This window comes from Eptesicus fuscus, chromosome 6 (genome assembly GCF_027574615.1).
Source record: "Eptesicus fuscus isolate TK198812 chromosome 6, DD_ASM_mEF_20220401, whole genome shotgun sequence".
In the NCBI taxonomy this organism is placed as follows: domain Eukaryota; kingdom Metazoa; phylum Chordata; class Mammalia; order Chiroptera; family Vespertilionidae; genus Eptesicus; species Eptesicus fuscus.
This window is the reverse complement of record NC_072478.1, coordinates 29,059,731-29,083,931: the sequence shown is the minus strand read 5'-3', so window position 1 is coordinate 29,083,931 and position 24,201 is coordinate 29,059,731. Positions and strand designations below refer to the sequence as shown.

General features: G+C 46.9%; 1 protein-coding gene and 1 non-coding gene across 3 annotated transcripts in view; both read right to left on the bottom strand.

Annotated features, from left to right (window-relative positions):
• Window positions 1-24,201, bottom strand: part of GNG7 (G protein subunit gamma 7) — a 125,110-nt gene that overhangs the window by 88,211 nt on the left and 12,698 nt on the right. The window contains exon 1 of one of the 2 annotated variants that reach the window (XM_054717528.1): window positions 5,999-6,033. The exons of the other annotated variant lie outside the window; for it this stretch is intronic. The gene's annotated coding sequence lies outside the window, so the exon portion shown is untranslated. Of the gene's footprint in view, window positions 1-5,998; window positions 6,034-24,201 lie in introns of those variants that run through there. 2 annotated transcript variants of the gene reach the window in all.
• Window positions 13,967-14,073, bottom strand: LOC114234861 (U6 spliceosomal RNA). Its single transcript, XR_003621044.2, has one exon. It is a non-coding gene; the product is annotated as a U6 spliceosomal RNA (small nuclear RNA).

The window sequence follows — 24,201 nt, the reverse complement described above, 5'->3', positions numbered from 1 at the left end:
AGCCCTTGGACTTGGACTTGAGCAGTGAGGTGACCTCCACCCCTGCTGCCCTTGGCCCAGACCAGCTTGGGCCAGGACAGGGAGCAGCCTGGACAAACACATCGCTGATGCTCTGTCCCCGGGGCCACGAGATGGCAGGCTGTGAGCTCCACCAGCTGGCACCGGGCTGTCCCCATGACCTTCACGGGCTCGCGCACCCAGACAAACCGCTGGACTTTCACTTTCCCATCAGAGTGAATCCCAGCCACACACACACCGCCCCCCCCCCGCCCCAGCCCCCCGCAGGAGGGTCAACAGTGAAAAGAGGAAGTGGGACCTCTCTGATGGACCTGCTGCAGGATTTGCAGAGCCAGTGAAAAAATGAAACCGTGGGACCCCTGGTTCAAAAATTAATGCAAATTTCAAGACGGCAACAGCAGGGTGCTCAGGGGCCTGCAAACCCCACACAGACCCTGCCCTTAGGAACTGCCCACGAGGCAGGGCAGATAAACCTCAGACACAAATAATGAACACTCTGGGTAGAAAATCCCAAGTGCTGGGAGGGAGAAATAAATCCTCAAGGAAACGGGCATCATTTACCATGATGATCAGGAACGCCCTTGGGAAGGACTCATGCTTACTCTTGTTGTAGGCAGCACTTCCTACAGACGATGAGCCCCACTGTCCACATCCTTTGTAAAAAATTAAGGTGTAGCCCTGGCTGATTTGGCTCAGTGGATAGCGCACCCGCCTGCGGACTGAAGGGTCCCAGGTTTGATTCTGGTCAAGGGCACATACCAGGGTTGCGGGCTTGATCCCCAGTGGGGGTGTGCAGAAGGCAGCAATCAATGATTCTCTCTCATCATCGATGCTTCTCTCTCTCTCCCTCTTCCTTCATCTCTGAAATCAATAAAAATATATTTTAAAAATTGAGGTGTAATTCACATACTATAAAAGTTACCCTTTTAAAGTGCCCGATTCAATGGCTTTTAGGGTATTTACAGGGGGTGCAAGCCTCGCACTATATAATCCCAGGACACTGCCACTGCCCCTGGAGAGACCCTGTGCCCATTGGCATCATGTGGTTCAAAGTTGAGTCTCCCAGGAGAGACAAGATTCCAAATGGCAGGAATCTCATGTGTTTTGCCTTCATGGCAGTTCCAATCGCTTTCACCGAGCCCGCCCTCAGGAGGGGCTCAGTAATTCCTCGGACTGTGTGTCATCCAGTCGGTGCTAAGGGAACAGCCTGCGGAGCAGGAGGAGACCAGGCCGAGCCTAGACTTGGGGGAGGTTGGGCCCCTTCCTGCCTGGAACCTGGCCTGAAATGGGCCTGACACTCGGGAACCCACTGCATTCCTATGGGCCGGGCACAGGGCGGGTCAGCGCAGGCTTGGCTTCGAGCCAGCCGGTGATGCTGCTAGTTCTCAGCGACAGACTTCAGCAGTGTCATCTGTCACCTTGAAAAGGGAAGACAAAAACTACAATCTCAAACCAAGAGTACTTGAGGTTCATCCTTCGTTAACTTCCTGATAATCAATTTCTGTTTTCCTTATCATCCAGAAAGGGTTCAATAGATTTGTCAGATTGTCAGCGAGTGTGTCCTAGTACTGGGTGGTGGGCAGGGACACAGGTGACCGGATCCTGAGTTCCCAAGCCTGGATGTCCGAAACTGCCAAAAATAGGGCCGTGAAATTGGTTTAGGGGGATCCCTGATAAAGCAACACAGGCCTGGAGGAATCCGATTGCTCTGGACCCTTTAGAACCCATCACCAGTAAGGAGCTGCGGAACCAGCCCCCACGGACCCAGGATGTCAAATCTAGGCAGGAAGCCAGCAAATCACAACCTGTTTCTCTAGATCAGAGCTGCCAGAACTTTTTTTTTTTAATATATTTTTTAATTGATTTCAGAAAGGAAGGGAGAGGGAGAGAGAAATAGAAACATCAATGATGACAGAATCATTGATTGGCTGCTTCCTGCACGCCCCACACTGGGGATCAAGCCCACAACCCGGGCATGTGCCCTGACTGGGACTGTGACTTTGACTTTCTGGTTTATAGGTCAACACTCAACCACTGAGCCATGCCAAAACTTTTTCAAAGGGTTTGCACAACCAACATCTCGTTTGCAAATGCTGCCCTCTCTCCTGTAGAATCCCTCTCCTCAGGCTTACATTTGGGGCAACTGTTCTCGTTGGGGCCGTCCTGGACACTGTGGGGTGCTGCAACATTCCTGGCCCACCGGGGCTAATGCCCGGGCTCCCGAGGTCATTAGGACCATAGATGTCCCCAAACGTTGTCCAGTGTACCCTCCTGGAGGAGGGAGGAGGGGAAAACACTGCACTACAGCTTCCTGAGCTGCTGTCTGATCTTGAAAGGTAAATCCCTTTTGGGGCAGGACCCTGTTATTAATCTCATGGGCTGCGGAAGGGGTGGGGCAAAAGGGCACTCATGGAGAACTGGGGGGGCAGCGGGGCCCGTGGGCTGCCAAAGTGGGATGGAATGGGCTTTAACCCATCAATCCTGAAGCCAGGGGCCCCCGGGTAGATTCTGAGGCACACCTGAGCCCCAGGTTTGATTCCACTCTCATGGAGCAGCAAAAAAGGGACACACCGTCCCTGTCACTCCTGTCAGATATTAACACCTGTAAATTGTGTGCTCTCACCCTGGCCAGTGTGGCTCAGTTGGTTGAGCATCAAGAGGTTGCGGGTTCGATTCCCAGTCAGGGGCAAAGGCACATGCTAGGGTTGCAGGCTTGATCCCCAGTAGGGGGTGCGCAGGAAGGAGGCAGCCAATCCGTGTTTTTCTCTCACACATTGATGTTTCTCTCCCTCACACTCTCTTCCTTCCTCTCTCTCTAAAATCAATTTAAAAACATTTTAAAATTGTGTATTCTCTCCAGGGTGCGTTTGGTTCTCTGGGGCAGGGGGACGGACGAGGATATCACAATGGTTCTGGCCCTCCAGGAGCCCCCGCGTATGACAGACACACAGTATGTCGGTGTTGTGAGAATTTCCTACAGGGTGGCTGGTAAGCACTGGCTTCTTCTGAGGAAGAAAAGCAGCATTCCACACTAATCACATGGCGGGAGTCGTGTGGGAAAGACGCCGGCACCGCATGGCCCTGTGGGCCAGGCAGACGCGTGCGAGTGCTGGCCACGGCACCTCACGGCTGCGTGTTTACGTCCCGTGGCTCCATGTTCTCCGCTGAGGAAGAGCAAAGACCGTCTACTTGGGGGTTGAGGAAAAGACTGAAATTTGAACACGAATGCAAATCTCACCGCACACAGAAAGTGCTCTGTGGGAAGTACTCCTGTAACCCAGGACAAAAGAGATAGAAATAAACTGTTTACTGCCTGCCTGGTCCCATGACCTTTGTCTCATCCCCTCCCCTGTAGTGTTGGTGGGGACAGTGACTCTGGCAAAGGTGAGGGGGCATCACTTCTGATATTACACTGCACAAGACGGTGACCTCCGCCCAGCTAACAGACTCAACTGCTGTCTCGGCCTGCACGCTGTGACGAAGCCATCAGCAACACGGGCCAAGTCCACGCGGCCTCCGTCCAGCAGTCAGAGAAGAACTAAGGACCAGAGAAACTGAATCCAGCCAACAGCCACAATGCTGGGAATCGGCACCTTCCCCCACTGAGTTTTCTAATGAGACCCCAGCCCTGGCTGACACCTTAATTGTAACCAGTGAGAGACCCTGAGCAGAGGACCCAGCTAAACCAACACCTTATTCCTGACCCACAGACACTGTGAGATACAAAATGTGTTGTTTTAAGCCACTACATTTGGGATAATTTGTTATGCAGCATTAGCGAACTAATAACATAATAGGAGATTTTTTTTAAAGGAATCCTCAAAAAATATGGAACACTGGGGTGTGCAGGAGGCAGCTGATCAAACATCATCATTGCATCATTGATGTTTCTATCTCTCCCTCTCCTTTCCTCTCTGAAGTCAATAAAAGTACATTTTTAAAAAAGTCCCATACTGAACACATATGTACCAGTCTCTGTGCTATATATATATATATAACATTATATATATATAACATTATATATATAACATTTATTATAACTAAATAAATATAATAAAATATATATTATATATATATATATATATATATATTCATTTAGTTATAATAACTATTGTAATTCACTTCTTTGTTAATCCTCACCAGAGGATATTTTTTCCATTGATTCTTAGAGTGGAAGGGAGGGGAGGAGAGAAAGAGAGAAAAACATCGATGTGAGAGAGACATATCAATTGGTTGCCTCCTGCACACTCCGGGGGATGGGACAGGTACATGCCCTTGACCAGTAATTGAACCCAAGACCCTTTAGTGTGTGGGCTGACGCTCTAACCACTGAGCAATGCAAGCAAGGGCACAATTCATTTCTTTTTTAAATATGTTTTTATTGATTTTAGAGAGAGAGGAAGGGAGAGGAATATAGAGATTGAAACATCAATTGGCAGCCTCCCACATGCCCCCTACTGGGGACTGAGCCCACAATCAGGGCATGTGCCTTGACCGGGAATCGAACCAGGGACCTCTTGGTTCATGGGTCGATGCTCAACCACTGAGCCATACTGAGCACTCAAAGGTATGTGCTCAAGGTATGTGCAAGCACAGCCAGGACTTGAAGCCAGGCCAGAGAGGCCCCAGGCATGAATTCCTAATTATTTCCCAATTCTGGGCCCAGCAGATAACAAATGTTAGATAAAGGTAAGAGGATGAACTAAAGCGGGGGTTGGCAAGCTCTGGTTGTGGGCCAAATCCGGGCCACTGCTTGCTTTTGTAAATAAAGCTTTATTGGCATAAAGCCTTCCTCATCATTTACATGTTCTTTTTACACAATAGAAGAGTTGAGCAGTAGTGATTAAGAGCATTCAGCCTGCAGAGACAAATATTTACACTCTGGCCTTTACAGAAAGAGTTTGATGATCCATGAACTGGAGTCAGATTCCAGAGGGCTTCCTGTGCTCCCGAAAGAGAAGTCCTAGTTTTCTGAGCAGAGAATAACATTGCAGACACAATGACGGTGGCTTTCGTGTGCTGGAACCCTCTGGTGGGACGGTCCCAAACATGAAGCAGGGTCACAATAATTGTTTAGTGATGGTCTTCAAGATTATAATTGCACTTGCAATATATATCATCATATATAACTGCACATATATATCAACATTGGCTCATCAGTTTTAACAAGCCAATGCAAGACGGTAATAACAGGGGGAAATGTGTGTGTGTGTGTGTGTGTGTGTGTGTGTGTGTGTGTGCGCACACGCGCAGGAGGAGTGTGGAAATATGGGACTCTGTTAATATCTGTTCAACTTTTCTATAAACCTAAAACTACTTTAAAAAGTAGTCTATTTGCCCTAGCTGGTTTGGCTCAGTGGATGCCACGTTGGCCTGTGGACCTAAGGGTCCCGGGCTCGATTCCAGTCAAGGGAACGTACCTTGGTTGCAGGCTCTATCCCTGCAACCAATCAATGTGTCTCTCTCACATTGATGTTTTTCTCTCTGTCTCTCCCACTTCCTTCCACTCTCTCTAAAAAAATCAATGGGGAAAAATATTCTCGGGTGAGGATTAACAAAATAAAGAAATAAAAAGCAGTTTATTAAAAGAGGGCCTTGAACAGATAAATTAGGAGTTACATCAAGCACTAAGAGGAAAGAGGGAGGGAGCCCATCTTAGGCCAGATGATTGCTAAGCACTCACATTTTACCAGCTGATTCCTTCAACAGCTGCGATGAAAAAGAGCCAGAGAGAAGCTAGGTCAGTCCTGGCCAAATGGATATCCTCCCTTTTCCTCCGAGCCCCTGCCCGTGTCATAACAATAATACGGGAGGATCAAAAGCTCCTAACCACTCAGGCCTGGACTAACTGACACCGGAGCCGTGTCAGGTCCAGGAACCACGGGGCCCCAGGGGCATCTCAGAGAAAAGCCCCAGTAGAGTCACCCCACACTCCCTCCCGTGGACGACTGCCCAGTCCCGTTTGGCCAATGGAAAGCACCTGCTGGCCAGTGAGGAGCTGCCTCTGTAAGGTGCAGAGCAGGAGACAGCCTCTTCACTCTCCCCTTACTGCGGAGGCTCTGTGCAATCCAGCCTGAGGCTCAACCGGTTCCTCCTGCCATTCCTCGTTAGGGAGATTCAACTCCTCTCACCGCCCGGCGTGAAGCTCTCGCGAGGCCCCTCTTCCTCCTTGTGCGCCAACACCACGTGGAAAGGAGACACTGGACGCATATCTCTCATCCACCCACCCCGTGTCTGACCTCCAAACTTTGAGAAGAATAAAAACAGCTAAGTGGACAAAAGGCATCCCAAAGATGGTTCCAGAAACTGCAATTCTACCCAGGATGCCCTGGGAATGGCCTGCACTCAAAATACCAACAACTGCCATTTCTTGGTGAAATCACTAAATCCATCGCTTCACATAGCATTTCTTGGCGATGGCAGGTGGTATGCTTGTCTTTCTTTAGGAACATTGGACAAATAAACTAATGTCACATTTGACTATTGTCAGAGCTAGTTCCCTGCCAGTCTCCTATGACCCATCTCCTGGTATTCATGCTCCTGTGTGGCCTCATCCCACTCTGTATCACAGTTGGTCTGTGTGACACTTGCATGTGGCAGAAGTGATAGCACATCGCTTCTGCGACCAAGTCGTGACTTCCTCCTCACTCTCTCTGGGGAAACCAGCTACCACACTGCGAGGATGGTCACGCAGCGCTGTGGAGGGGTCCGTGTGGAGAGGAGCTGAGACCTCCCAGCAACAGCCGCATCGGGAAGCCATCCTGAAGTGGCTCCTCCAGCCCAGGTGAGCCTTCAGACAAGGCAGGAGTTGCTGACACGTGTTCTGAAACCTCCCTAGTCTCTGAGCCCGAGCCACCCAGGTAAGCTGCTTCCAAACTCCTGACCCATAGAAGCTGTGGGGTAATAGAAGTTTTGGGGCATTTGTTACACAGCAATAGACAACTGATACACCGACATCTGGGCTGATTCACCTGGCATCTCCATGTAGACATTTAGTCAGCGATTCCATTTTTCTAATGTCAAGCACTGAATAGCAATGTCATTTTCATTTTTCTGTTTTCCCAACCTCTACTGCCCTAATAACCTGGAGAGACACAGAGCCCAATGGGACTGGTAAACTCAATGAGAGGAGAGTGGTAGAACAACTAGGGCAAGAAAGTGAAGCCTTTGGGATTTCACAAATTATCAAGACTTCAATGCCAGCACCAAGTTTCTGGAACTGAATAAATCCATGGCCTCTATCATCTTTCCCCCAAAGCAAAGTTCTTCCCCGTGGCACTGCAGACATGGGGACCAGGCATTCTATGTGTGTGTGTGTGTGTCGGGGGGTCTTCCTAGGCACTGGGGAGTACTGAGCAGCATACCTGAACCCCATCCACTTGATCCCTAGTCCTGACAACCACAGATGTCCCCAGACATGCCCTAGTGTCCTCTGGAGGCAACATCACCCTGGATGAGAACCCTTGCTCTAAGCAGGCCCTTCATGACAGGGACTGCCAGGGACCCAGCAACAGGCAGCTCTCCCCCTCCCAGGTGGCAGATCCTGCCTCTGAGATCCGAGTGGGTGAACTAGGACATATGAACCCCTTCCCCTCCCACACTGCCATCCCACCCGCACGTGGCAGGAGTGCCTCATCTCGCTGGAGGCTGGATATAGAAACAGCGCTGGCTTTTATGCACTCACTGCAGCTATTACCTCAGCCTTCACTCATCACCACAGTAACCATCTAAATATGTCACCCTGACTAGCTCTGACTGCAGATGAAGGGGGAGGAGAGCCTGGGGACTAGGGAAGGCACCTGGGGGCCCGGGCAGTGACACCCTGCTCCAAAACCACTAGGCTGATTGCGGGCTTGGCCAGGGCTGAGACAGGGAAAATGGGCACAGTGATCTTGACCCCAGGGGTTAAAGGTCTCTGGAGCCGAGTAGGACAATGCTCTTGGTGCCTTAGAGGCTGGCCCGACTCTCCTCTAGTAACACGGGGGTTTGGGGGAGGTTGTTCCTCTGGTTTACATGGTCTGACCATTGGGATTTGTTCTGGTGTCGTCTATGAGCAGGGATTTGGCCTCAATTTTTCCCCAAGTAATTAACGCAGGATCTCTCCCACACTATTGGCACTGCTGACACTGGGGCCGGGTCATTCTCTTGGAGCCCATTCTGAGCACTGTGGGGTATTGAGCAGCACCCCTAACCCCCGTCCACTCAGTGCCAGGGGCACCCCATGTGACAACTACAGATGTCCCCAGATATCGCCCAGGTCCCTGGGGACAGGAATACCTCACCATGCTAGGCAGTATCCCCACCACCTGAGACTGTAATATATGGAGGGACAGGTGACTAATTGGGAAGAGGAGCAATTTTGGACAATAAAAAAAGAAAATATGAAGAAAAACAGACCTCTCTCTTCATTCCCAATTAAAACAGCTACACTGAATCCCAAGGAGGGGCTGGGTGCGGACGTATATTCTTGCACCTGAGAGGCAGCACGGTGGCGTACTGTCTGTCCCATCTTCACGACTCCTCCCTCCTCCATCCCTCAGTTTCCAAATCTGTAGCATGGAGAGGGTGGCAGCACCTCCCACACGGGTTTGTTTTCTGGATTTAAAGGAAAATCTACAAAATGCTTGTCAGTGCCTGACATATTGTTAATAGCACATCATTGTTTTATTGTTAGAACTTTGTCATATATTATATATTAACTTATATAGAACTTCTTTATTGTATTAGAATTTCCATGACCTGCTTTATTCACAAGATTGGGGCCCAGCAATGTGTTTCAGTGAAGGGCCAGCCAGTAAATATTTTTGGCTGTGCAAGTTACACAGTCCTGTCCCTACAATTCAACAGGGCTGTCGTAGACAAATGGGTGTGGCCATGTGCCAATAAAACTTTATTTACAAAACTAGGTAGCCTGGATTCAGCTCCTAGTGGGCTGAAGTTTGCGATCTATAAAAAATGGCAATATTTTAGCCACAAATGCTCATATCCAGGACCTATGCAGACATACATTCCACTCTCTCATCCTGAAATTAGATCCCAGGTCATAGGGAAAGCTCGACCCTGCCTTTGCCATCACCTGGCAAAATCTTAGACCACCTGGCAACCCAAAACACTCACAACCACAAAGGGTAACTTCTTTTAAATTCAAAAGAGAGCTGTTGCTCCAACCGGTATGGTTCAGTGGTTGAGCACTGACCTGTGAACCAGGAGGTCACAGGTCACAGTTCAATTCCTGGTCAGGGCACATGCCCATTTCAGGCTCAGTCCCCAGTAGGGGGTATGCAGGAGGCAGCCGACTAATGATTCTCATCATTGATGTTTTTCTCTCTCTCCCTTCCTCTCTGAAATCAATAAAATATATATCAATATATAAAGAGAGCTGTTGCTTCCCCACCGCCTTGAAAAATCCGTCGCCTGTCTTCGTTAGTAAATACCTCATCTCTATCAACCATCTAGAAAACTCTAACTGCAAAGGGCATCCAAAATATCTAAATTTGTCACCACTAAATCAACCAACAGCCAGGTGGGTGAGGATGGGGAGAAAAGGAAACCTCATGCACTGTTGGTGGGATTGCCAAATTGGTGCAGCCACTATGGGAAACAGCATGAAGGTTCCTCAAACAACTAAAATTAGAGCTGACACACATCTACCAAGTACATTTCTGGATATTTATCCAAAGAAAAAACATTACTTCAAAAAGATATATGAATCCCTATGTTCATTGCAGCATTATTTACAATAGCCAAGATATGCTTAAAAGCAACATAGGTGTCCATCAACAGCTGATGTGAGCCCTGGCCGGATGGCTCAGTTGGTTGGAGAGTCATCCTGTAGACCAAAAGGTTGCAGGTTTGATTCCTGGGCAGGGCACATACCTAGGTTTCAGGTTCAATCCCTGGTGAGGCAACCGATGTTTCTCTCTCACATTGATGTTTCTCTGTTTCTCTAAAAATCAATAAAAACATATCCTTGGGTGAGGATTAAAAAAATAATAATAAAAATAAAAGATGTGCCCTAGCCGATTTGGCTCAGTGGATAGAGCATCAGCCTGCAGACTGAAGGGTCCCGGGTTTGATCCCGGTCAAGGATACATGCCTGGGTTGCGGGCTTGATCCCCAATAGGGGGTGTGCAGGAGGCAGCCAATCAATGATTCTCTTTCATCACTGATGTTTCTATCTCTCTTTCCCTCTCCCTTCCTCTCTGAAATCAATAAAAATATGTTAATAAATAAAAGATGTGATACACATACACAATGGAATATTAAACCATAAAAAAGATAAAATCTTACCCACTTGCAATAACACAAATGGACCTAGAGGGCATTATGCTAAAGTTGAATAAGTCAGACAGAGAAGGACAAAGATCATGATTTCACTTACATGTGGAATGTAAAAAACAAAATAAATGAAAATACAAAATAGAAACAGCCTCATAGATACAGAGAACCAGCCGATGGTTGCCAAAGAGGAGGGTGTAAGGGGATGGGAATAAAGAAAAATAAATAAATAACAAAATACCTAAATTTGGTGAGCAAAATTTTCATATCATTCTAGATAGGATAGTTTCCCATCTGCAAAATCGCCACAGGTCAGGTCCCCTTATAATCCATCCCTAGAGTAAGAACTGGTTTCTGCATATGGAAAATTTGAGAAACCATCACAGCCCAGAGGGGCCTGAGGAGGCACGAGAAATGTCATGTGGGGTCCTGGGTGAAGTCCTGAGGCAGAAAAGGGGCATTAGGGGAAAACGATGGAAATCTGAATAAAGCACGGATGTTGGTTAATAAGATCGCACCAATATTGGTTTATTTGTTGTGACAAATGTACCAGAGTGATGTATGATGTTAACAATAGTGGGGACTGGGTGCGGAATGTATGGGAACTCTATACTGTCTTCCCAATTTTTCTGTGACTCTAAAACAATTCTAAAATAAAAGTTTATTTTAAAAAAGAAAAGAAAAGAAGGGAGCGCCAATAGGCAATTAGTTTTGTAAGCTAGAGAATGCTTTAAAATATGATTGAGGGAACATGAAGTCCCTGTGACAGCATCTAATAATGACAGCATTATATAACCTAGAAAAGAAAGGCACTAATAACAGGATATGCTAATGAGTGGGGAAGTTTGAAAGGAAGGAGGAGGGGGAGAAAAGACAGGTGGCTGAGTGGTTCCTGCACCAGCCACGGTGGCTGAGACCCTTGCTGCTGGAGGAAGCCTCGGGACACCCAGACAGATCTGGACAATGACGTGCATCCACTCAGGAGGCCGTGGCGCCAGGTGGCACTCAACCAATGCCTGCCAAGTGTGCAGCCAGCACACAAGCATGCAGGAGGGCAGCGGTTTTATGGATGCAGAGTTCTGGAAAATAAGAGTGAAGCAGTGGTCCAAAGACAGGCAGACAACTAACATCTCCTGGTCTTTGCAAGATAACTTATTAGACACCAGGGTCTCTCCCCTCAGCCCTATAGTCATTCAGGGCTGGACTGTTCTCTGGGGAGGGAGGATTCTGGGCACTGCAGGGTGTTCATCCTGGTCCCCACTCACTCGGTGCCCAGTCATGACAACCACAGATGTTCCCAGACACTGCCCAGTGTCCCTTGGAAGTAGGATCGCCCCAGATGAGAACCACTGTCCTATAATATCTAACAATCTATACAGAACTCCATAAGGAGTATAATTACCCTCATTCTACGAATGGGGAAACTGAGGCTCAGAAAGGCAATAAAGCCAGCCTGAGATCTCCAAGGAAGCCTCAGAGAAGAAGGGGTAGTCATGAGTGTCACATACCACTTTGAGTAAGAGGCCTCGGCATTGGGAAGGAGGAGGGCCAGGCTGATCTGTGAGAGACAAGAGGCCAAATCCGGCCAACCATGTATGTTTGTACATAAAGTTTTATTGAAACACAGCCGTGCCCGTTCACTTAAATACTGTCTATGGCACTTTCATGCTTACAAAAGCAGAACTGAGTAGCAGTGACAGGGAGTGTCTGGCCTGTAAAGCTGAAAATATTTACTCTCTGGCCCTGACAGAAATTTGTGGACTCCTCATAAAGAGAGGTCAACATCACCACCTCAGGCCCTGTAGGGTTTTCTTTTCAGACTCAGTCTGGGTGCTCAGGGGATATTTTATTGAAGGAATGAAGACAACACAGGCGGCCTCCCTGGGAGCAAAACAAACTTAGCCTGTTCCCCCTGGTTCTGGTAAAGGAAGTCCACCTTGGGGTCCCCTATTCAGCCAGGCTGGGTGGTCTGCCCTTCCCCAGCCACCAGGGGCCACCCCAGCCTTTCAGATGGGCTGACAGCACAGCATCCCATCTGCCTTTGAGGCCCCGGTGCTGTGTGGGCAGTGCTGTCAGCGAGACCCGCTCTCCCGTGGGATGGAGCGGGGGCTTCTGCTCTGAGCTCTGCTGCTCTGGGAACCACGCTCACCTGACTGCAAGGTCAGCCCTGCAGCCTCCGGAGGGCAAAATGTGCTGAGCAGGTCAGGCACTGCTGCACCAGCTCATCTTCCCAGAGCCCAGTGGCCTTGGCACAGCTTTGGGTCCTGATGTTGAAACCCACAGAACATCCTTTTTCTTTTTCCTATTAATTTTATTGGGGTGACATGGTTAAGATCATATAGGTTTCACATTTCTATGATACATAATCTATATATTGCATAGTGTGCCCACCACCCAAAGTCTAATTGTCTCCCATCACCATATACTAGTATTTGGCCCCCTTTACCCTTTACTACTCCAACCCCTTCCCTCTGGTAACGACCATACTGTTGTCTGTGTCTATGAGTTTCCATTTTATGGCCCACCTATGAGCGAAATCATATGATTCTTAGCCTTTTCTGACTTGTTTCGCTTAACATAATATTCTCAAGGTCCACCATGTTGCCACAAATGGCAGTATCTCATCTTTTCTTATGGCGGAGTAGCATTTCATTGTATCTATGTCCCACATCTTTATCCAGTCCTCTATTGAAAGACACTTTGGTTGTCTCCATGTCTTGGCCACCGTGAACAATGCTGCAATGAATATAGGGGTGCATATATCTTTGCAAATAGATGTTTTTGAGTTTTTCAGGCAGATACCCAGGGGAGGGATTGCTGGGTCATATGGTAACCCTATTTTTAATTTTTATTTTTTTTAGGAAACTTCATATTGTTTTTCATAGTGGCTGTACCAGTTTATATTTCTATCAGCAGTGAAGGAGGGATCGAGTCCGCAACCTGGGCATGTGCCCTGACCGGTAATTGAACCGTGACCTCCTGGTTCATAGATGATGCTCAATCACTGAGCCACACCGGCCAGATGAGGGTCCCTATTTCTCCACAGCCTCTCCAGCACTTAATATCTATCTTGTTGATAATAGCCATTCTAACAAATGTGAAGTGACATCTCATTGTAGTTTTGATTTGCATTTCACTTACAGCTTCCCTAAAAGATGTGAAGTTAAAACATCTTTTCATATATGTTGGCCATATGTATGTCTTCTGGGGAGAGGTGTCTGTTCAGGTCCTCTGCCCATTTTTTAACTGGATTGTTTGTTTGGTGTTGAGTTGCATGAATACTTCATTTTTTTTATATTAACCCCTTGTTGGAACTATCATTTGCAAACATAATTTCTTATTCGGTTGGGTGCCTTTTGTTGTGTTGACGGTTTCTTGTGCTGTGCAGAAGCGTTTTTAGTTTGATGTAGTCCCGGGCATTTATTTCTGCCTTTACTTCCCTTGCCTTTGGGGTCAAATTCATGAAATGTTCACTAAGATAAAGTCCATAAGTTTAGTACCTATGTTTTCTTCTATGTAATTTATTGTTTCCGATATTATATTTAGGTCTTTGATTATTTTGAATTAATTTGTGTACATGAGGGCAAACTATAATCTAGTTTTATTCATTTGCATGTGGCTTTCCAGTTCTCCCAGCACCATTTATTGAAGAGGCTTTCTTTTCTTTTTTTAAAATATGGAATGCTTCACACATTTGTGTGTCATTCTTGTGCAGGGGCCATGCTTATCTTCTCTGTATCATTCCAATTTTAGTATATGTGCTGCCGAAGCGAGCACCTTTCTTTTCTTTATTGTGTGTTTTTGCTTCCTTTGTCAAAAGTTATTTGCCCATATATATGTGGTCTTATTTCTGTGCTCTCAGTTCTGTTCCATTGGCATGTGTGTCTGTTTTTCTGCCAATACCATGCTGTTTTGATTATCATAGCTCTATAGTATGACTTAAGGTCAAGCAGTGTGATACCTCCGGCTTCATTTCTTTTTTCATTGCTTTAGCTATTCAGGGTCTTTTGTGGTTCCATACAATTCTGATTATTTTTGTTCTTTTTTTTTAATGACAGAATATTCTTTCCTCTGCAGGTCACCTTAGTCCATGCTTTCTCCCCCAGGCACTGCTGACATTGGGACCAGGTCATTCTCGGTGTGGGGCTGTCCTGGGCATTTAAGGGATTGAGCAGTCTCCCAGCCCCTTCCCAGCTTCCCTAGATGCCTGTGGCTCTGAGCGTCGCATGGCCACCCATGTCCTTCACACTAACCATAAAATGCTCCCAGGTGACTTGTGCTCACCTGCATTCCAACATGTTTTTCTGATTTACAGCTTGGCATGAGCTCTGCACAGGAATGTTCCCCCTTGAGGGCCGAGGAGGTGAGTGCTGAGCTCTGGTGCCTGTTCCGGGATCATGAGTTTGAGGTGGGCCCCAGGGCAGGCAGATGACAGCACTGTGGGGCCCTGGAGAGACTACACCTGGCTCATTGGAAAGGGACACTGCTCCAGGGCCAGCTCTGCCACCACGCAGGAGGTGGCCTCGTGTCATCAGCAACTCCAATTATCCTGAGAGTTTTTATTGTACAATCTCCCCATTTTTAAATGTTGGCTATAAAAAGAGGACATTAGGGAAAAGCTAGTGAAATCTGAATAAAGTGTGGGTTTGTTTGTTTTTAAGTTCATCACAATGCATTGATATTGGCTCATTAATGTGACCCATGTACCACACTAATGTTAACAATGGGGGAAACTGGGTGTGGGGTATATGGGAGCTCTGTACTATCTTTGTAACTTTCCTGTAAATCCAAAACTTCTCCAAGATAAATATATTTTAAAGAAAACCTTGCAAATTATAAACTGTATTGCCATAACACACTGCAGGATGTTCATAATTTCCTTATAATTTGCTGTTAAAAAGTCTTAATTGGTCTTCCAAATTCAATGGCCTTGTCCTCAAAAGTGACCATCAGCCTTAACTGGTTTGGCTCAGTGGATAGAGCATTGGCCTGTGAACTGAAGGGTCCCAGGTTCAATTCTGGCCAAGGGCATGTACCTGGGTTGTGGGCTCGATCCCCAGTAGGGGTCGTGCAGGAGGCAACTGATGGATGCTTCTCTCTCATCATTGTTTCTAACTCTATATCCCTCTCCCTTCCTCTCTTTAAAAATCAATAAAAATATATTAGTTTAAAAAGTGACCATCAAATAAATATAAATATATAGTCATGACATATTTTTTAGAAGTTAAAAAACTGCTGGGATGGTCAAGCTCCAAGGCCTGTGGACAGAATTTAGTCTACGAGCCACCAGACCCAGGTAGGAGAGCAATTTATGTTCACCATCCAATGTCTGCTCTGTGAAGGTCAAGTCCATGAGGAGCTCAGTGTTAGGAATCTGCTTCCCAGCAAGCAGCAGTGCAGTCACATGCAGTCAATGAACAGGCCACCTCATATGCTACCACACAGAAGGAACCTGTGTACCCCAAAAAGCAAGCACTATACAAAACACCTCTACATATAACTTACTGGGTGCTGGCCACAGCTTTTCTAGAAAAGCAAACTTAAAGCTTTTAGCATTGAGCTTTAGGCCTCAGAAAGTAACTTTATAAGAAAAGCACCTAGGTCCCGGCTGGTGTGGCTCTGTGGTTGAGCATGAATCCATGAACCAAGAGGTCACTGATTTGATTCTCTGTCAGGAATCATGCCCAATTGCTGGCTTGATCCCCAGTGGGGGGCATACAGGAGGCAGCCGATAGATGTTTCTCTCTCATCAATGTTTCCATATCTCTATCCCTTTCCCTTCCTTTCTCCCTAAATAAATAAATAAATAAATAAATAAATCAAATAAAACATATTTAAAAAAGAAAAGAAAAGCAAGTAGGGCCCTGGCCAGTGTGGCTCAGTTGGTTGAGTGTCATCCCATGCACCAAAAGGTCACCACATGCCAGGGCACATGCCAGGGTTGCAGGTTCAATCTCCAGTAGGGGGCATGCAGGAGGCAGCTGATAAATGTTTCTCTTTCACATTGATGATTCTCTCTTTTCCTCTCTCTAAAATCAATAAAAAACATCAATTTTAAAAAAAGAAAGGAAAGCAACTAGGCATTTTTTTGGCCTCTATCATTATTTAACACTAGTGACCCAGAGCGCGAAATCGCGGGAGACCCGGGACCCTGCCCCGAATCCCAGAGTCCCGCCTCCTGGTGATGGATTGTGACGGCCTGAGGGCATCATGGCCTGATGGCATGAGGACCACCTAGGCTTTTATTAGTAACATTCTATCATTGTACTTTCTCATATCATTGCACTTTCTTTGAAAACATGGTTTCTCATGGCAGCCCATATATTCACACTGAGGTGTATCATAATTGATTAGCCCATTTCCTTACTATTGACCATTTAGACTGCTCCCAATTTTTGCTTTATAAATAACTAGAGGCCCAGTATACAGATTCGTGCACCAGTGGGGTCCCTCAGTCTGGCCTGCACCCTCTTGCAATCCAGGACCCCTCAGGGGATGTTGGATTGCTGGTTTCGGCCTGATCCCCGCAGTGGATCCCTGAGGGACCCCACTGGTGTACAAATCTGTGCACCGGCCTCTAGTATGCATATAAGATCTTTGGTTAATCTCTTCCCACCCTCCCCTCTCCTCCCTCCCCCATCCCCTCTGAGATCCATCAGTCTGTCCCATGTTTCCATGCCTGTGCATTGAGCGTCTGTCCCCTGGTGGTCTATGCACGTCATAGCTACTGGTCGAATGGTCGAATGGTCGAGCAGTTGCTTAGGCTTTTATATATACAGATGCTGCTGAGCCCAGCTAATGTGGCTCAATGATTGAAAGCTGACTTAGAAACCAAGAGGTCCTGGTTCTATCCTCTGTCAGGGCACATGCCCAGCGTGTAAGCTCAATCCCCAGTGGGGGGGGGGGGGAGGAGTGTACAGGAGGCAGCCAATCGATGAAGTTTATCTCTTATCAATGTTTCTATCTCTCTATTCCTCTCCCTCCCTCTTTCTCTAAAAAATTAAAAAAACATATTAAAAAATAATGCTGCTGAGAATATCTTTATGTTTATCTCTAATTACTAATGTATCCCTAAGTATTTATTTTTAGAGATACTATATGGGATTGGAGAGCATCAAATAGTTTTAAGGTTCTTGAAAATACATTAATAAACTACTGTTGATAAAGATTATTCCATTTTATTCTATCCTGTCCACACTCTCCACAACACTGCTATTATCTTTTATTACTTATCACTTATTTTTAAAGTGAAAAATAAAGTCTTCCTGTGTGTTTTTTTAAATAAACTTTTTACTTTGCAATAATTTAAGATTTACAGAAGAGTTGCAAAGATAGTATAGACATCTCCTGCATATCATTCACCCAGCTTCCCCTAATGTTAACAACTTACAGAACCAGGATACATTTGTCATAATTAAAACATCAACGTTGCTATTAACTAAACTCCACAGTTTACTCAGTTTTTCCACTAATGACCCTCTTCTGATCCAGGATCCCACACTGCGTTTATTATACTTTCTATAAATTATCCCTAGCCTTTAAAATAATCTAGCAAGCTAAAGTTTAACATCATTTAGCTGGTGAGAAGATGGAGGTTCAGAGAGGTTAAGTGACTTGTCCAAGTCACACAGCTGCTGAGTGGCATAGCCCAGACACAATCCACACCCTAGGGACTCCAAATCCAGGACTCCTCCATCATGCCTCCCGCCTTCTCATCCCATCCCAAGTCCCCCTCCTAACATACGAAGGCTGGTCTCTTAATTCTCCACTGACACACCAGGTGATCCAAGGCAAGGTAATCCAATTTGTGTATCAAGACAAAATTAAACAGGCATCCTTCCCTTCAAAGAGCCACCCTGAGCAACTTTCAACTTTCAAAACAGTATGTCATCTCATGACATTTTTGGATTCATCCTCAGAAACCGCCTTCAGAGAGAACAGAAATCTTATACTTGAGAAATACAGCCTTGTGACTTGGCAATAATATCTCCCTTTAAACCAAAACCGACCCTGTTCCCGTTGAGCCATCCACCTTATCCACCGCTGAGTGACTGACAGTTAGCTAGATAGATGGCACACTACGATAGTCCCCCTAGGACCCCTCCACTCCTGGTCCTCATGTCTTGTGTCATCACTTCCCTGAATGTGGGGGTACCTGTAACTTGCTTCTAACTACTAGAATATGGCGGAAGTGATGGGGTGTCACTTCCATGATTATCTTTTTTTTAAAATAGCTAACATTTTTTTAAATTGTCACCCAAGGATATGTTTTCATTGATTTAAGAGAGGAAGGGGAAGAGAGAGAGAGAGAGAGAGAGAGAGAGAGAGAGAGAGAGAGAGAGAGAGAGAGAGAGAGAGAGAGAAACATCAATATGAGAGAGAAACAATGATCAGATGTCTCCCATATGCACCCCAACCAGGAATCAAACCTGAAACAACTTCAAATGTCCTGACCGGGATTCAAACCCACCACGGTCAGGACGACACTCCAACCAACTGAGCCACCCAGCCAGGGTTCCATGATTATCTTAATGCGAGAATGTAATTCCCATCTTGCTAGAAGACTCTCTCCTTTGCTCCTGTGATGAAGCCAATTCCCATGCTGGGAAGGCCCACCTGCCAAAAACCTGAGAGTGGCCTCCAGTCAATAGCCAATGAAACACTAAACCATGTCAACAGCCATGTGAGCAAGCTTGGAAGTGGATCCTCCCCCAGTTGAGATAAGACTGCAGCCTAGGCGACAATCTGACTGCAGCCCAAGATACCCCGAGCGGAAGACCCAGATTCCTGACCCATGCATGCTGTGTGAGACAATAAACTGTGTCGTTTCAAGCCGCTGTGTTTGTAGTGATTTGTTATGCAGCATTAGCAGATGAATGTAGGCTATTTCGCAAATTCAAATCTACCCTCAAAAGATAAAAATCTGAAAGACGTTAGGAACATACAAACGTGTACATTTGAAATATACAAAAGCAGAGCAGCCCAGCTTGAAGGCCATCACAATGGCAACACTATGGGAAGTGCAAGGTCTCCCAAGGTGACAGAAAAAGGAGAAAACACCTGCTTCAATGTGAGGTCGGGGGTGGTGAAGAAAATAGAGCTATTTTTCGTGAACATTCGTAACCCAAGAGTTTCGTACTCGATGGCATATATACTACCAGGCATATTTTCTGCATTACTGGGTCTGAAAGCTGTTGTGTATCCCCCAAAGGAAAAGCTGATTCAGAAAACAATGCTATACGTTACATATATATATATATCTCATACTACTCTCCTTAAAGCAGAACTGTTCTAACGCCTCTCCCTTGGTTGAGACGAGAATAGATAACAAACCAGATTTTTACACACTGGGGACTGGTGATATTTTAACACATGGAAAGTGCTATGGGATTGCAAACTGCTTTATATTCCTCACACATACCATCAGCTACAGCAGCCCCCCTCACAGTTGATCATGTTCGTAAATGAACCAAACAGACCACGTTCTAGGAGACAGACCCACAATGGGCTCTCCGCCAGAGGGGTCTAATTAAATCCCCAAACCGTCACAGAAAACAGGAGTCTGGCTTCTATGAGAATTGAGGCTTAGGGACCAGGTGGAAGGGAGAGTGCCATGGCCACGTTCATTGTTATTCACAAAAACCAGGAAATGCCAGCCAGGTCACTCAGAGGTAAAGAAGCTGGGAACATTATTTACCAAACCAAGCTGGTTAGAGACCAGAACTATCAGCCTGCACAGCCCCTCTCCAAGGACGGCTCTGAAGGACAGCCATGACCTAAACTGATACATGTGTGGGTCTAGACATGCAAAGAACTGCAGGGAAAACATTTCCCCAGGGTCCTACAGGGCACGAAGAAAAACTTACATTCCTTGCACGGGGATTTTCAATGAGGGGAAGAGGGTCCATTTTGCCCCCAGGGAACACTGGGCACATAGGTGGTTGTCACGCCTGGAGGTGCTCCTGATATTGAGTGGGTAGGGGCCAGGGATGCTGCTGGATGCCCAGCCGTGCCTGGGACAGCCCCCCATGGAGAATAACCTGCCCTGATTCTCAGCAGGTGGTTCTCGGGGGGGACCCTGCCCAGTCTGGCCCTCAGGTCTAAAGGGACCCGTTCCTCTTTATTACAGACCCAAATCTGTGTCATTACCACAGAGGAAAAGGGCTGCTAATTACATTTCCACATGTGCTACTGAGAATTTTTCTAGGGAAGATTTGGGAACATCATCTGGAGACAAAACATTCCAGCAGTCTGAGCTCAGTGTGGTGCTTGAGTTTCACTCTGACATGTCAACAGGACGTCACAGAGTAGCTGAAAATTCTAAGTGGTTTTTTGTGTGGGTTTTGGTTGTGTTTTTGTTTTTTTTTTTTGCTTTGATCCCTTTGCATACAACAGGGGGATAGATTCTACCTCCAGGGGATACTGGGTGATGTCCGAGGTTCTCACGACTGTGGGTACTCCTAGCATGCAGTGGGTGGGGGCCAAGGATGCTGCTCAACACCCCACAGTGCCCAGGGCAGCCCCACATAGAATGACCCAGCCTGAGTCCACAATGCCAAGGGAGAGACCCGGTCTTACAGGAATGAGTCTGCAGCAGACAGTATGGCGTGGATGGTCAGAAATGTGGGTGCTGGGGGTTGCATCTTGGAATCACAATGCTGATGAAAACCAGTGGAGCAGATAATTGCACACACAGCACAAGCAATTACCTCATATTGTCACTGCCTTAACTTTAAGTTTTATTATTTCCCCATTTTACAGGTGGGGACACAGATGGAGGGAGGCACTGGAGTGGGTTGGATTTTGATTAGGAACCTGGAGTCACCATGTACTCACTGCACGACCAGGGCAGGTTTTACAACTGCTCAGCTTTCCGACTGCTTTATTATTATTTTTAAATATATTTTTATTGATTTCAGAGAGGAAGGGAGAGGGAGAGAGATAAAAACATCAATGATGAGAGAGAATCATTGATTGGCTGCCTCCTGCAGGCCCCCTACTGGGGATAGAGCTCACAACCCAGGCATGTGCCCTTGACCGGAGTCCAAAGCGGGATGCTTCAGTCCGCAGGCCGACGCTCTACCCACTGAGCCAAACCAGCGAGGCCCAACTGCTTTAAAAAAAGGATAGTGATACCCACCTCAAATGTTTAAGACAGGGAAGCTTCCCCTCATCACTGGACACTCGCGGCCAGATCACATTCTGCGGTGGAACAGACCTGGTTTAAGGGCTAGATCAACAACTGTGGTGGCTACAATGGCGTCTAGCACATAGCGTAGGGGTGGGGAAACGTTTTTCTGCCAAGGGCCATTGGGTATTTATAACATTATTCGAGGGCCATACAAAATTATCAATTTAAAAATTAGCCTGCTGTATAAAAAAGAAGAATCTCTTACCCTTTGAGATAGCATGAAGGGACCTGGAGAGTATCATGCTACGTGAAATAAGTCAGTCAGAGAAAGACAAGTATCACATGATCGCACTCATATGTGGAATCTAAGTAACAAAATAAACTGATGAACACAGTGGATCCAGAGACATGGAAGCATGGAACAGAGTGCGGGATCTCAGAGGGAAGTGGGGAAGGGCAGTTGGGTGGGAGGTAATCAACCAAAGACCTTGTATGCATATATGCATAACCCATGGACACAGACAACAGGGTGCTGAAGGCCTGGGCGGCAGTGGGCTGGAGGAGGTAATGGGGGGAAAAGGTGACATATATAATACTTTCAACAATAAAGAATTATTAGCCTGCAGCCCTAGCTGGTTTGGCTCAGTGGGTAGAGCATCCGCCTGCAGACTGAAGGGTCCCAGGTTCGATTCCGGTCAAAGGCATATGTCCAGGTTGCAGGCTTGATCCCTATCCCCAGTTGGGGGCGTGCAGGAGCCAGCCAATCAATGATTCTCTCTCATCAGTGATGTTTCTCTCTCTCCCTCTCCCTTCCTCTCTGAAATTAATAAAAATATATTTTTTAAAAATAGCCTGCTGCCTGACCAGTGTGGCTCAGTGGTCACGGTTAAATTCCCAGTCAGGGCACATGCTGGGATTGTAGATTCGATGCCCAGTGTGGGCTGTGCAGGAGGCAGCCAATCAATGATTCTCCCTTATCTTTGATGTTTCTCTCTCTCCCTCCCTGTCCCTTCCTCTCTCTCTAAAATCAATAAAAACATATATATTTTTGAATCAGCTGATGGGACGGGCCTCTGGGAGAAGCAGCAGGTGAGAATCCTGCATTGCGGGCTCAGCTGGGGACGTGGTGGACAGTGTGTGGTGGGAAACTCCATCGGCTCTGTGTGGTCTAGCGCCGCCCACGGGTGGGAGGCACTGTGATGTCACGTTACTGACGAGAGACAAGATGGAAGCTAAGAGGACACAGAACTTCATCTATAATGTAGTTTCCTAAATTAACCATGAGTTTCCTACGGCTATCACAGCTCACCACAAACTTAGTGCTTCCGACGACATACATTTATTTCTGACAGTTCTGGGGTTCAGGAGTCTGACCTGGCTTCTATCAACTAAACCCAGGTGTGAGCAGAGCTGGTCCTTCCGAAGGCTCCAGGGAGAACTGTTTCTGGCCTTTTCCAGCTTCTAGAGGCGCCACAACCCTGGCTCGCGGCCCCTACCTCCATCATCACAGCCAGCACCGCAGCCTCTCCCATCTCTGACTCTCACCCTCCTGCCTCCTCCTATAAGGACCCTGTGATGACCCTGGGCCCCCCGAGTAATCTGCAGTCACCCCCATCTCAGGGTCCTTGATTTAACCCCCCGTGCATGTTCCTCTGCCATGTGAGGTGACGTGTCCACGGGTCCCAGGGCCAGGATGGGGACATCTCTGCAGCCATCACTCTCTGCCACAGCTTGCTTCTTTCTGCCTTTTCACTCGCCCACGTGTTTATCTGAATAAAATGTCCATTTTTCTGCACATTGATCCATTCTGTGTGGTCTTCTCACTGCCCTTGATCAGAAGCCTCTTTTACAGAAAAAAACAAACCCACCAACCAAAACCTGAAGCTCAGACAGAAGAAAACTGGGCAAGGTCCCCCAGAAACTGCAGAGCAGAGGTGGCGAGGGTCCAGCAGGTTTGGGGCTTCAGTCATTGAAAAACAGTGTTCATGAGAGTAGGTGGAGAGTAGGGAGAGGTGGAGACATGGCTAGGCTGAGAGCAAGTGGAATTGTCGGAGCAGAGAGCAGAGAGCATTCTAGGTGAGGGGGACAGAAATGAGACCCCGGGGCAGGAGGGAGAAAAATCAACTGCCCAGAGAAAGCTGCCGGGGCACAGCTATGCAGGGACGCTGTTGCTCGGAGGCTCTGAGTTAGAAATGCGGGTGGATGTGGGGAGCTGATGAATGGACTCAGCCAGAGGAACTCAATTCCTTCCACAGCCCCCAGGGCTGAGCTGCGAAAGCAGCAAATGGACAAAAATCCCAGCAGGCACCGAAGCACAGTCTATGGGTTTAAAAATAGATGATGGGTCCACAATGCCCATGCAAAACTGAAAACATCCACTAAAACCTGTGCACACATGTCCACGGCAGCAGGACTCACAGAAGCCAAAAGGTGGCAACAACCAGTGTCCATTGGTGAGTGATATACGCTGAGTGGCCAGATTATTATGATCTCTGAACGCATAATAATCTGGCCACTCAGTGTATATCCTATATAATAAAAGGCTAATATGCAAATTGTCCCCTCAACCAGGAGTTCGACCAGCAGACAGGCCGGCCAACCACCCATGTCCCCTCCCCCTGGCCAGGCTGACTGGACCCCACCCACCCATGCACAAATTCATGCACCAGGCCTCTAAATATATATATATATATATGTATATATATATATATATATATACACATATATATATATATACACATATATATATATATATACACTGAGTGGCCAGATTA